Genomic DNA, 13,431 nt, shown 5'->3' on the forward strand with positions numbered 1-13,431 from the left:
GGCCCAAACAGGACCTTCCCTGGATATAAAAAACCAAGAGGGGGAGAGAGAGACAGAGGGGGAGGGAAAGGGGAAGGGGAAGAGGAAGGAAGGAAGGAGGGAGGGAGACAGACAGGAGGTGTCCTCAAATCAATCCCTGGACTATCGTCTTCCGGGCCCAGCGAGGAAGCACGGCCTCTGCAGAAACCAGCCCTCCTGACCCCTGGGTCTCATCCTCAAGGATGACCTGACTTCTCTCAGGCCTGAGGCACCATCAGAGGTGGGAGGAGGGTTCACCTGACCTGGCTGTCGTGGGAGCCGTGGCCTGTGTGGTCAGCGCTCACCCAACTGCTCCGAAGGCTTCGGTATCGCACACCCGTCCAGTCGCTGGGACCGAGCACGGCCCTGCCGTGCTGAGTTCAGGCAGGACCCTGCTGGTGGGACCAGTGTCCACTGGATGCTGGTGGTCCCTTTGCTAAGTGGTGTTGAATTTTCTTGGGTAGAACTGCATTGGGTTTATACAGCCCCAAAGGATAGATCAGATGACGTCTCAAAAGTCACCCCATATCTTAATCGTCTGATTATGGGAAAGATGAGTGGTGGGGACACCTCTTTCCCTTTCCCCAAAGTTTAACACTCGTGGCCACAGGAATTAAGACACTAAGGCAGTTTCTCTCACCAGAAAACAAACAAAAATATCTTTTGAAAAGTGAGGGTAATAATATACGTTATTTATTTGGGGCCAGTTGTGTCATGTTTAAAATTCTGAGCACACAGGCTGGTTTTCATTCTTTGCTGAGTTACACATGCCCATCTATAAGTTTAACACTGATATACAAATATTTTTATTATAGAAATTTCTACAGACAAAGGTCTGATACGCTCCATGGCCATTAGAGAGAAGGACACTCTCAGTGGCTATTTCTCCCTGGTTCCAGCTACAAAACTTCCTAGCTCCGGGCTATTTAATGGCTGTTTTTGCTATATTTTAAAACTTTAGTATTTATGGTAAATTTACAAAGGGAATGTGAACTGATGCACTCCAAAGGCAGGAGAGAAAACGACCTCAGATGTTTTTGTGGGGTTTCTATTCAAGAATCGTTTTGGAAGGTGGAAGACCCACTCGCCTCCCAACCATGCCCAGGGGTGGGCATCAGGGCGGACCTTTCCTCTTTCAGTAAAGGAAGTGTCTTTCTTAACGATCCCGGTGACATCAGGGCAGAGGTGCAGTGGGGAGATAATTAGTGGGTTACAATTAAAAATCACAACGTGTCACATGGGAACTCCCTGATTAAGTGAATATGGTGACAGCGGCTTCCCTCGGAAATCATCACAATCTAGTCAGCAGGGAAAACTTCCAAGTCAGCACGTGGGCAGCATCCAGGTTTTCAAGAATATCCTTATGTTTGAGGACGGGAAGATTTCAACAGATCGAGTGCACACTCACGAGACACTCAGCGCGACAGTGATGAACCACACAGGTGAGGCACTAACGGGCGGAAGCTCTTTTCTTACGCGAATTACAGCACAACCTCTAGCGGTCAGGACGGAAGCGGAAGCAGGCGGAGGAAGGGCAGGCAAACGCGTGATGGGGCCCCCACCCCCATGTCCCTAACGTCCTGCTCTTGACACTCACCTGCCCACCAGCCCTGCTCCGAGAGCCCCACCCCCCCGGACAGAGATGCAGCTCCAGGCCAGGTCCGCGCCACCCCCACGTCCACACGCACGGGGCTCCTAGAACCTCACCAGACATGCACACTGCGTCCTTGAAGAATTCCTTCTTTGAGTCAATAAGTGGGTGATAGAGGATATTCATTTCACCCACACACATACACACACACACACACATATATGAAAAGTAAATTAAATAAAAATAAATCTAAACCACACGCACGCACACATACACCTGGAAGCTGCGTGCCCAGACGGTCCCCGTGAGTTGGACGCTACCACAAATGCTTTAAAGAGAGATGAATTTTAGAAACTAGAGTGAGTGAAAACCAGGAGGGATGAGGAAACTGGAAAGTCGGGCACAGAAAGAGGCGACTGAAGGGCAGCAGGATGCCTGTATTTTGCAAGAGGTGTGTGTAATGGAACATCTGCACGGTGGCCTCCCCTCGGATGCCCCAAGGCCAAGGTTTTGCTGAATCGGGTCCCAGGAGAGCTGTGCAGCCCTCCCCCCTCCATCCCCACAGGACCCGAGGGTCGGCCCTCCCCCCTCCATCCCCACAGGACCCGAGGGTCAGCCCTCCCCCCTCCATCCCCACAGGACCGGGGGTCAGCCCTCCCCCCTCCATCCCCACAGGACCGGGGGTCAGCCCTCCCCCCTCCATCCCCACAGGACCCGAGGGTCGGCCCTCCCCCCTCCATCCCCACAGGACCCGGGGGTCGGCCCTCCCCCCTCCATCCCCACAGGACCCGAGGGTCAGCCCTCCCCCCTCCATCCCCACAGGACTTGGGGTCAGCCCTCCCCCCTCCATCCCCACAGGACCCGAGGGTCAGCCCTCCCCCCTCCATCCCCACAGGACCCGGGATCAGCCCTCCCCTCTCCATCCCCGCAGGCCCCGGGGGTCTGCCCTAGAGCCGGACGGGGTGAGGCCCAGGTCAGAGCCGTCCAGTCTTCCTCAGATGGAGGTAGATGCATGTCCTAGCTTAGCAACCGAACCACAGGAAATGGCAGTGCAGGGAGGCAGCAGGGCCTGGGCCTGACGCAGAAGGATGGCGCCCGTGGCGTGGAACAGAGCAAGCCTGCAGGCCCCACGGGCTTTCCGAGTGATGACCGGGACACAGCTCATCCAGGTCCAGCAGGGACCTGTCGGGTGACAAGTGACCCAGACCAGCTGAGCCAGCCTTCCTGGCTGCGGCGACCAAACATGCCATGTATGCAGCCCAAGGAGACGGAGGGCGCGGGAGGGTGCGTGTCCTGTAACCTCCACCCTCACGAGGGGTCCCTGTGAGCACAGCTGCGCTGACACCCCAGAGGCCACTGTCCCTTGGGGCCTCTGGGGCATGACCTGGGGAGGGTGCCCTTGCCCCTCTCACTGGCTGAGGAGGTGAGTGACAGCCCACGAAGCCCAGCAGCTCGGGAAGGCCCTCCGGGGCTTCTGGGTCCAGCTCTCCAGATGGACCGGCCTATGGGACTCTCTGGGGACATTAGCGATTCAGATCCTCTGTCCGTGAGCTGCCCACTACGCAACCACACACGTAGACGGGAGAAGCAGAGACGCAGGCCCCAGGGCTGTAGGGACCCTAAGGTGTGTCCTAAGGACCCAGTGAAGAGAAGGGGAATCAGACCCCTCCCGACCCCGTGGGAGAGGCAGACGCCGGCCTCTGCTGAGTCTCTGTCTTCAGTGAGAGGAGCCGCCTGAGGGTCAGCAGCTCACTTTCCAGAAGCCCCACTCCTCACCCACCAGATTTAGAAGCCAAACCCTTGGTGCTGTGTGATACGTGACGGAAACGAAAGAGTCCCACCCAAATACGTCACTTTCGGGCCCCGCTGAACGCGGCACATTTTTCACAAGTACGTGTGGACAGGAAAAGCAGTTTCACAATAACTCTTCTCTAAATAGAAATGTTCTGACTTTTTCCCCCTGATGCCAGTCAGAGGAAGAATGCTAATTTTACTACCAGTTATTATCGGGAAACAGTCAAGAATAAAATAAGGACCTGATGATCAAATTTCTAGCAGTTGCTATGTCTTTGAAAATAACGTACCGAGTCAGAGTTGAGACACCAGCCTCCCAGTGTGGGTCCCCTGTGCACAGTCGCCTGGAGGGGGATTTGTGTTCAAATGGGGATGAAGGCCGTCACAACGAGCGTGGGGGGGGGGTGTGTGTTCAGAAATAAACCGCACACGTTGTGCACCGGGTTACAAGCACACAGAGCGGGGGTGTCTGGTCCCATCTGGAGACCCACGCTCCGAGGAGGCTGTACATGCACAGCGGCCGTCAGACGCCCTTCCTGTGCCTCCCATGACGAGGGCCCTGAGCGCATGCACTCGGCCTCTGCCTCCTTAAAAGGGTCTCTGCTAAACCAGGGGAGGGTGTGTGTGTGTGTGTGTGTGTGTGTGTGATGGGGCAGGGGTGTGTGTGTGTGATGGGGCAGGGGTGTGTATGTGTGTGTTACAAGGCAAGTGTGTGCGTGTGTGTGTGCGTGAGATGGGGCAGGGGTGTGTGTGTGTGATGGGGCAGGGGTGTGTGTGTGTGATGGGGCAGGGGTGTGTGTGTGTGTGTTACAAGGCAAGTGTGTGCGTGTGTGTGTGTGTGTGTGTGTGTGGTCATTTTCCTCTTCCTAATCAGCACTGAGGTCAGTGCAGCATGCAGTGGACTCAAAGGAGAAAGGAAACAGTCTCAAACGCTCCTCGTACCAGGCAGAGCCCAGCGTGTGGACAGTCCCCATTCAGCCTGCGTTGAGTCTGTATTTTTTAGAGGATGTCAGTCTGATCCGCTACTGTAAAAACTCGCTCGTTTAGAAAAAGGAAGCTATCAAATTAAACAGTATTTAAATAAAAGCGATGTTGCTTTAGAAAACAAAAAAGCGCTTTGAAGTTACTAATGCCAGTTTGATCAAACCAGAGCAGAGAGCTAGCGTTTACCCGCCAAACGCACACCAGCCTCCGAGGGCATCTCTGGTTTGATTGTAGAAGGTCTGCTGTCTGTCACATTCAAAGAACCGGGTATGCATCTTGCAGTTACAGTTTTCCAAGTTGAACAGTGTTACTATACAGACTTATTCTGAAGCCATTCGTTATTGTTCTGGCCATAAACAGATTGAAATGAGTTGCTAAAAAATATATGCGATACTCATTACTCGCCAACACTTATTGTTGAATTAGTGCTGCAAACCCAGGCTGATGTCACCTGCTCTCCGGGTGGGCGTCTGCTCACACCTGTGCCCAGACCTCCCCACACATGCAGTTGGTCTAAATCAAACTCTCTGCATGGCCCCGAATCCCACCAAGGCACCTGCTCCCTAACTGCCCCTCTGGGGACCGTGTAGGGCCCCGCTTCCATGAGTGACATTCGTGATCAGTGATCCTGAGCCAGCACTTGTTGCTGAGAAAAAACCATGATTCACAAGCCAGAGAAAGTCCACTGACTCGTTCTGCTTCCTGGATGAGCTAAAGGCCACAAAATACTCCATGGTGACACGGAGCCTGTGCGTGGAAATGCACCTGAGCTCTGGGGACAAAATTATGAATGAAACAGTCAATATTCATCTAAATATGGGCAAACCAGTAACTGCTTCTTATTGGACGTGCCGGCTTCTGCACAGAGTATAACATCTACATAGAAGGCATCTTGGTCGTTGATAGCAGGAACTTGTAAAACCAGATCGCTAGATGCTTGAGTGGATAATAACCTCCCTAATCGACAGCCACTCCCGTTAGGAAGAGGCGGCTGCTACTATTTAGAGGGGGGCATATTTCTGCACAAGGTAAAGCAAAACAAAAATGTCAGCAGAGCTGGGCAAGAAGCACAAGAAGAAACACCCTCAGCTCACTGCTCAAGGCTCGCCGGGCACCTGCCACCATGCCCCTGCCCACTGCCCTCCAGGGACCCGGCTCGCGGGGACCCTCAGCAAAGCATGTCGCTCTGAAGCCCCAGCGATTCCCTTCACAGCCCAGCACCGCCACCTCTGCCAGGGCAGAGGACGGCCGCTCGGTCGGCACCACACACCGAAACCTCCTGCTTCTGAAGGGGTTTACGGCTTTCATGGCATAAACACAAGGCAGCGCTCCCCAGCATCTCAAAGATCTTCCCCCTTTTCTTTCATCCTATTTAATGCAGCTGCAGGGAGCAGGGAGGCTCTGGCTACAGCAGGCATTACAAAGGAAGCTGTCTTCACAGGCTCTTCTCCCCACAGCTTGCATAAAAAACACGGGTTTTAATAACTGCAGGTCCCTGGACTTACTCGTTCCCGAAGGGATGCTGAAGCCAGCAGCCCAGCTGCTGCATCTTTGCTTTAACGAACGGAGAGAGAGCCAGAATAGTTCTCGCCTTACCCATCGCTCGGGCGTTCAGTGATTATCGGAATCAGGGTTAATTGGAGAATGAACTTGTCTTCTCAGAATGACAGCGGTGTCGTTCTAGACCGCCGTGCCAGTCCTCTCCCCCAAACCCTCCACAGCAATTAAGATGCTCCCCGGCGGCTACCGCGTCTATGGAGAGATGAGTATTTTACTTATAAAGGCAGAGCAACGTACGGTGGGAGGGAGGACGGTGAGAAAACCTGGTGCAAAGTGCCGAGGGCAAGCTGCTCGCAGAGACTAACGAGTCGGGTGCTAATCGCTCCTGGCTGCCTGCCTGCTGCCACCGCACTAGTGGAAGTACATCTGAGCCGGGGAAAGTAAGAGACGAGTCATCCTGGACTTACCGAGGCAAGACTCCCGCCGTGCTGCCTGCAGCGTCCAAATGCCAAGAGCAGGAGGCTTGTCAGCAAACAGGGGGACGTGCGCTGGGAGGAAGGTTCAAAATCACTGCGAGAGAGCAAGGCCAGAGGCCACCCAGCGTGTATCCGAGGCCGGGCAGTCGCGCCGTGGACCAGGCGGCCACGGGGCTCCACCAGACAAGTGCACTGCAGCAGGGTGGCGGGCATGGGATTGCGATGCATGTCCCATATATTCAAGCATAATAGAAAACACGGATCTGGAGTCGACTCCATGTGGATGCGGGGGCCGCCCAGCAACGAGCAGGAAAGGGAGGCTCCCCGCTCGTAATGGAATCAGCCACGGGGGTGGACACCTTCATTATGGTGCAGCCCGAGCCCCCAGGATATCGATTCCAGAAAGCAGGTGCCTGTGCGTCCTGTTTTTTTCAAAGAAACGTCTATAATCTCATTTCACAAATGATCCCTATTTAGACAGGAGCCACCTCTTGTGATGATATCATTTTAGCCATAAATGGGCAACTTCCTGGGGGTGTCACAGCACTGACGACACGGCCTCTGGAAAGTGAGTGGGCAGGGCGGAGGCCCCGCCACCCGGGGCAGCTCCCACTGCCCGGCAGGGCTCCCTGAGGTCTGAAAAGTTACAGCCCAGGAAAGCCTTTCACCCAGAGGGCTCCGGACAACTCCTCCTCCCGGGGAGGGGCCCCCTCTGGGCGGGAGGTGGGGGTCGGCCAGGGAGCGCCACACCGGCCTCGGCCACAGGACCCCTCCACCTGCCTCGTCAGGCAGCCCGCTCAGAGGACCTCGGAAATGCTTTCTGCTCACAGCGGAGGTTGGGGGGCTTGGCGCCGCTGTTCCTTAAAGAGCTGAGACCCCACGCCTGCTTCACCCACACCTGCAGTACTCTCTCCAAGACACGCGGTCGGAGGATGGAGGCAGAGCTGGGATGTCCGGGAGGCTGGGTCCCCGGCATCTGTGCAGACAGCCTTGCCACCAAACCTCGGTCCTCTGTATGGGAACACCGGAGTAGCCAGGGAGCTGGGATCTATTTATATCCACCTCTGTCCCATCATCATCTGTACCCAAAGGAGAGGGGACGGTGAGGCTCCAGGACAAGAGAAAGAGGCCGCAGCTGAGTTACCACGTGAAGATTGTAAGAGAGGAGCCCAGGCAGCTTCTCATAACAAACCCTCTGAACTTTCCCTGCCGCCACCCCGGTGACCCAGATGCCCGCGTGGGAGAGGCAGCTTCCCACGGACCCGTTCACCACGGCTGAGCCTGGTGAGTGCCCGAGGACGTCGGCTTTACTAAACGACGCCAGGACCCACTGGAAAAGTACTTGAGTCAGTCACGGAGGCTCTGGGGCGCCGCGTGTTTCTATGGGCTCGAGTTTTCATCTGACAAATTCCCAGCCAGGGCGCCAGCTGAAGGGGAGAAGCCTGTCCTGCTGGGTGTTCACTCGAGTCCTAGGGGACGGGGGCCGAGGACGGTGGCAGCGAGAACGTGAAATCCACACATAATGCACGATGCCGCATTCAGGACACAAAGTCATAACGGGTCCAAATGGATGGGGACTCAAGGTGCGTGACATCACAGGGAGGGGGCCCATGGGATTCGCCTTGAGGACACACATTGGGCTGCTTCCAGGAGTGTCCTCTGGCCCGGTCTCAGGTGGCTTATGGAGGCCCTGACGGGAACCTCGCAGACCCTGCTCAGGGAGGAAGGCGCCTGTCACAGCTGAGATGAACACAGGGTGCATCATGTGTGGGGAAGGCATGTCATCACCAGTGGGTTGAACTGTGTCCCCAAACTTACATCCACCTGGAACCTCAGAATGTGACCTTATTTGGAAACAGATGTAATTAATTAAGGATCTTGAGACACAGTGATCGTGGATTTATGGGGCCCCAAGTCCAAGGACAGGCATCCAGGGACCTCCAGGGCCTGCCGGCCACGCCGAGGCCGGGAGAGAGCATGGCCGCACTGTGCCTCGAGGCTCCGAAAGGAGCCTGCCCTGCTGACACCACGCTCGACTTCCGCCTCCAGGCTGGGGCCAGCACGTTTCTGCTCTTTCACGCCCCCCGGTCGGTGGTCCTTGGCTTTGGGGCCGCAGGAGACACGTGACCCTCCTGTCTGTCCTGGAACATTCCCAGACTCGATTCAGGGGTTCGGCTCCCCTGGGACATTTCACACAGCCGTCACAAGGAACTCAAGGTGCAGATCTGCGTCCCTGAGATCCTCTTGCCCGGCTCAGCGAGCTTCCCCAGCATCACTGCTTTGCTGTCTGGACATCTTCTCTAGGGTTTCCTGGAACCCCAGAGCCTAGAAGCTCCTTGCAATCACCAGCATTTTAATACGTGTGATTTATACTATTGGTAACGATTAGAATAATAATTCACGTCGTTGCTGCATTCTTGGTCCTCCTCGCCTTCCCATTCTATTCCCGCTGCCTGAAATGCCTTCCATGGGCTGCGTCACCTTATTCTGGTGTTTTCTGCGACCCTGGACAGAACAAGATGCCCGTCCCTGCCTTGGCCGAGTGGGAGGAGGAGAGGACACAGCGGGTGAGGAACCGTGGCCACTCCAGGGCCCCCACCACGATGAGCCTGCCCGCTCCATCCTCCTGCAGCCTGCGACCCGCTTCACGGGGGAGGGACTGAGGCGCAGAAATCACCAGAGCCCAGCGATGCGCCCACACGGCCTGGCTCGCGAACGCAGCCCCAGAAGCCAGGCTCCTGGCGGATGCAGCAGGCCTCCCAAGGGCACAGCTCGGAGAGGCCAGGAAGAAGCCCCTGGGAGCCTGGGGACGCTACGGCCAAAGCGGGGACAGGCTTCTCCAGTGAAGGATGTGACGGGGATGGAGGAGGCGGGGAGGCCTGGGCAACTCACGGGTTCAAGGTCCTGCCGGGGCACAGAGACCGGCGGCCGTGGTGGAGGCCCCTGACTGCTCCCTGGAACAGGGTCTGCGTGTGTCTTCTCAGAAGGAGGGACTGCTTGGTACGTGCCCCGCAGATGACAGACAGAGCTTCGCTGAGCTGGATTCACACTTTCCAAGCTCTGAACGCCAGCTTTATTAGGTTTTTTCTAGGTGGGGTGGGGTATAGACACAGGCAGGCACTCTCACTGGGGAAACAGGCCCAGAGGTGTGAGGTCATCTGCCTGCATCACGTCAGAGCACCTCTGCGTCCCACCCTGTGCTCCGAGGACCCGGCCTTGGGCCACGTCTAAGACCAGCACCGACTTCCCCCAGAGGTGCCCGAGGGGGACTCTAGTCCGGCAACCACATCCAGGATACGTCCACCCCTGGTGACCACCACAGCCTGGGCTTCAACAAACCCTAACACGCCTGCCTCCTCCACGCCACCTCCTTTCGTCAACACCGATGTCTGGGTTGTCGCAACTCCACCCGAGGCGTGAGAGGTGCTGCATGAATGGAAATGAACAGCCACTCGGAACATCCCCGTGCACTGATTGGTTAGCTCGCAACTCAGAACTCAATGCCCGATCGTGCTGCACGACTCTCTGGACAACTGCAGCCACGCGGCCCGGCCCTGGCAGGCGGTCAGCCTGGGTTCCCCGGGGAAACAGAACCGAGAGAGGATGGATACAGATACGGATGCGGACGAGAGGAGATTCATTATGACGAGCGCTCTCGCGTGATTATCGCGGGACTTCTCGGGAGGCCGAGAAGTCCCGCGATCTGCAGCGCGCAGAGCCAGGACGGCCGGTGGAGCAATTGGGTCTGAGTCTGGCGGCTGAGAAACAGGAGGGTCAGGAGAAGGTGGACGTCTCAGCTCAGGCAGGAAGGGCGCGCCTTCTCTACCTACCTGGGCCCTCAACGGCTGCCCGCGTTGGGAAGGGTGGGTGTGCTTCACTCCGTCCACAGATTCAGACACTAACCTCCTCTGGAAACACCGTCGCTGACACACCCGGAAACACTGTTTTACCAGCTACGGGGGCCTCCCAGTCAAACTGACACATAAAGTTAACCGTCACGTGTCCAAATGGGAATTCAGCCTTCTTCCCACAGCACAAAGCAAGCAACAACCTACATGCGACGCAGCATCTCAGTCCCAAAAGGAGGAATTTCAGCAAAATGGCAAAAATGAGACCCTTTGTGAGTAAATCAGACCAAATGCCCAAGAGAAGTCCATCCCTGAACCCACGGGCTCCACCTCACCCCAACGTGGAGACATGGAAAAGCCACATAACACCCATCCTTCTGGAAGCAGCTACGTGTACCGAAACCACGCTCTTGCTAGTGGGTTGGTTTTCTTTTCTTTCTTTTTTTCTTTTTTTTTTTTTTAAATCCTAGATTCACGCAGAGCCACAAATCTAAAAAAACAAGTTCTCACGTTGTATGCAGATTTATGCTGGAATCCTAAGAGGTGAAGGATGTAAGAATTGGTAAATAGGTGAGCAGTAGCTCAGCACTTTTTTTATATCTCCAGTCTTAAGCGTCAAAGCTTCAAGTACTTTGTTTTCCGTCATTAAATGAAAGATTATCTTTCCTTCTCTTTTCTTGGCCACACATTTTAACCTCGAGTGTTGGTATCAACGAACAGAGTCACAATTCTTAACGATGAAAGGCCACAAGCTGTTCACAAATAAATCTCATTCAGAGAAAATCACCTCAGAGGCTCTCTTGTCTGCATGGTCTCTGTTCATAACCTCCGGAAGGATTTCGCAGGTGTTTAGAAAAGAGATCCCTAATCTTTCAGAGGTAGATGTAAGAAATGAAGAGAAAGTCCAGCTAGTAAGTTATAGGAACAATAAATAAACTGCAGAATTCTTAACAGTAATGCCATTTATATCTCTAGAAGGGAAACATAATTAGTTGCCTGAAGATTATGCCCTTGCTGACACAACTACCACAGTGGAAAATAATTCAGCGAAATTGAAAATACATGCAGTACTTGAATCTCTGGATTAACCTGAACTCTATGTCATCAAATTTGCCTGTGTTAGAATGTATTTTAATTTGCTCATGTTGCCTAATAACCTAAATTAATACAAACTACTAACTTCAATTTATCATAACTGCATGCCTATCTAATAAGGACTCCATGTCAAAATTATTCTCGAGTTGAAGACTTTCAGACCTTAATGATGAAACTTTGTAGGAATCACTTTACAACTCAAAGTCATTTTCCTGGGGTGAAATGTCCCATCAAACCAGGGTCTGACTATTCCCACTGGCCCTTAAGTTCTCAGGCTGGACAAACAGTGTCTTTAGTTCTTCAAGGAGATCTGTCCTTACGAACATGTATAGACATACAGAGGTCTATATATGCTGGTTGCATTCGCTGGAAAATGAAGGCAGGAGGGATTAAGAGCAGATTACTTCTTACTGAGCTGCCTACCAGGCACTATCAGAAGTTGCATGGGTGTAATTGCATGTATTCACTACGGCTTGTTTGGCGTAGGTGGTGGTGTCTCCAATCTACAACTGAAGACACTCAGGTCTGTTCAGAAAGTGACTTCTGGGGAGGCTCTCTGGCCCGGTCAGAGTGCTCATCTCGCCCTGTCCCTCAAGTCCTGTCCTTGATGTCGCTAACAGGACTCCTTCTGTTAAACCACACCTGCCCTGAGTCCATCTGTCTGTGTGCACCCTCCCTCCTGGAGACACTGGGATCCCTGAGTCAGGGTCCTGCTGGCTCGGGGGAATGCAATTCTTCTTTACTAGTCCAACAGCAACCAAGAGAATAAAGAATAAGTCCTTGAAATGCACATCCCAAACCAGAAAAACCCTAACATAAAACCCCAAACAATAAGTACCCCAGGAAAAAGAGGAGAGCCTAATGGGAGGGAGCCGAAGTGATCAGAGCATAGAGACAGGCAGAGCGATGAGACCCTGTCCTTCCCCGTGTGCACAGACTCCAGCAGTGAAACAGAACTCTGAAACAAACAGGCTTTAAGAAGCTGTGCATGGTCTCACGTCGTAAGTACATGACCCAGTGGCCCAGGCCTCTCAGAAAACGATTCCACATTACACACCCGACTGAGACCCTTTCATCAAAAGTTGTCACAAGAAACAGACTGGGTAGGTTTTCCTAAAACATGAATCATAATTTTTTAAAACCCTCTAATATTATGATGAGTTGCCTTAGCAACATGACAGAGGGCTGGCCTTGCGATGAAACGTGGTCCTGACACGATTCCACCTGGAAGACAGAGAGCTCGCCCGCCATCCACGCCCACTGTCCACACCGGCTCCCCTCCACCACCCACCACGACTCACCACTTCTTGTGTCTCAGCAGCACCTTCACCAAGATTACACCAGCTCCAGCCTGTCCTACGACTCTTTCCTGTGCTCAAACAGGTATTATTGAGAAGCTGAGGCGTACAGAGATTAAATATTTTGCCCAAATCTATGAAGTAAGAATCCGGGTCCAAACCCAGTTCTGTCAGACTCACACCGACAATTTCCTCAGTGGGACCAGCTGTCATTCATTTCCACGTCAGAGCCTTGCTGGAGTCTGACTCCTGGTGCAGCCAGATGGGGGCCGAGCAAAGGGAGAGCAACCAAAAGGGCAGTTTCCACTGTCGTAGAAGAGTCCTTAGCATTGAGGAAGGACAGGCATTTGGCTGTAGGTGTTTAATGGAAAATGTTTCCCAACATGACTATTCAAAAATGCATAAGGGCATCTAAGTAATAAGTACAGAGTTTAAGTGGGAAAAGATATTTATTATCTGACTCAGATATTAAACCCGATAAAGCCCTAACACACCCATGGGTGGAGAGCCTGGATCATTTATCACATTAATACTCAGAGCAGAAGGAGGAGACTTGAAAAGTCTGGATGATTCTAAATCATTGTGCTTAAGGTTTAAAACAAAAAATAAAAATCAATTTGCCAGTTTAATAAGTTGAAGCTGAAGTCCTTAATGAACTCACCTTCCTTCACATCCCCTAAAACAGATCTTACCAGTCCAGATCTACTACTAAACCACTTTATGTTTTGAGATTGTCATAGTTTCATCACATAATTAGACACGTAAGAAGGTGTCTCCTCTACCAGAATGTCTGTGCCGTAGATCTGACTTCTCACTAAAATGTTCTG

General features: G+C 53.4%; 1 protein-coding gene across 1 annotated transcript in view; it reads right to left on the reverse strand.

Moving 5' to 3' along the window:
• The window catches only part of DLGAP2 (DLG associated protein 2), a gene marked incomplete at its 3' end in the record, with an annotated part of 702,831 nt that overhangs the window by 443,147 nt on the left and 246,253 nt on the right, over nucleotides 1-13,431 (reverse strand). The window lies entirely within an intron of this gene.

This window comes from Grampus griseus (genome assembly GCF_964374135.1).
Source record: "Grampus griseus genome assembly, chromosome: 21".
Lineage (NCBI taxonomy): Eukaryota > Metazoa > Chordata > Mammalia > Artiodactyla > Delphinidae > Grampus > Grampus griseus.